Source organism: Protobothrops mucrosquamatus, unplaced genomic scaffold (assembly GCF_001527695.2).
Source record: "Protobothrops mucrosquamatus isolate PMUCROS unplaced genomic scaffold, P.Mucros_1.0 scaffold1260, whole genome shotgun sequence".
Lineage (NCBI taxonomy): Eukaryota > Metazoa > Chordata > Lepidosauria > Squamata > Viperidae > Protobothrops > Protobothrops mucrosquamatus.
In genome coordinates, this window is record NW_015387466.1 from 172,793 (window position 1) to 173,972 (window position 1,180).

Genomic DNA, 1,180 nt, shown 5'->3' on the forward strand with positions numbered 1-1,180 from the left:
GAGAGAGAGAGAGAGAGAGAGAGAGAGAGAGAGAGAGAGAGAGAGAGAGAGAGAGAGAAACAGAGAGAGAGAGAGAGAGAAGTTTGAGCCAGCAGGGAGTTGCAGAGTAAGCAAACTTACAAAAAGGGGATCTCTCTCTCTCTCTTTTATACACATACACATATACACGGGAAGGTGGTGTGCAGGCGGCGAGAGAGCAAACTTGCAGATTAGCTTTGTGGTCTATTCTTGCCTCCTCCCCTCCCTAAAATCCAGGCAATAATAAAACTCTTTGGATTGAATGGGAAGTTAGGAATTGGTGTGAGTTGAAATTAAAATGCCGAGTCAATTCCCCCCTCCCCAAAAAAAAATATTTTGTCGGAGACAAAAGTACTTCCCTTCTTTTATAATTTAATCCAGCCTTACCCAAACTAATATATTTTGGTGTCATGAACCACAGTTCCCATCATCCTGTGGCTATGCTGGCTAGAAATGAAATGCCTTATTTTCTCTGCAGTATGAGCCTAGGAGGCAGTAGGTCTGTGGGATTTAGATGTATTTAAACATTTGTTTCTTCTGCCTAATTTATTAAATCAACATCTAATTTGAAATTAAAAGTTTCTGAGAAATCCAGGGTGGTTTACAGGAAAACTCTCAAGGACAGCTATTGTAAAGTATCACCAGCATTGCTTAAAACAATATTAAAAGTATGTATTTTAAGAAAGAAAAATATTAGTAGTAATTTACTTAGTGCTGTTTGACCATAAAATGTGTTGTTGTTTTACATATGCCTGGCTGAACAGTATGTTTCGAGTTGCCTCTAAACAGGTGAGGGTTGCACTGTTCATATTTTCCTTGGGAGAAAGTTTTATAATGGGGGTGCTGTCTCTGAGAAGGCTCTGCTTGTGGCCACTGTTCTATAAACCAAACCAGGGGGACCATCTGGTCTAAATGGATGGTAAACATAGATGATTAGGGGGCTGGAGGCTAAAACATATGATGAATGTTTGTGGGAATTGGGTATGTCTAGCTTAGTGAAAAGGACTAGGGGTGGTGACATGATAGCAGTGTTCCAATATTTGATGGGCTGCCACAGAGAAGAAGGGGTCAACCTATTTTCCAAAGCATCAGAAGGCAAATAATAGATGGAAACTAATCAAGAAGAAAACCAGCCTAGAACTAAGGACTTGTGAAAACAACT

At 40.0% G+C, this 1,180-nt stretch overlaps 1 protein-coding gene across 1 annotated transcript in view; it reads right to left on the bottom strand.

Annotated features, from left to right (window-relative positions):
• The window catches only part of COBL (cordon-bleu WH2 repeat protein), a 195,936-nt gene that overhangs the window by 156,021 nt on the left and 38,735 nt on the right, over positions 1 to 1,180 (bottom strand).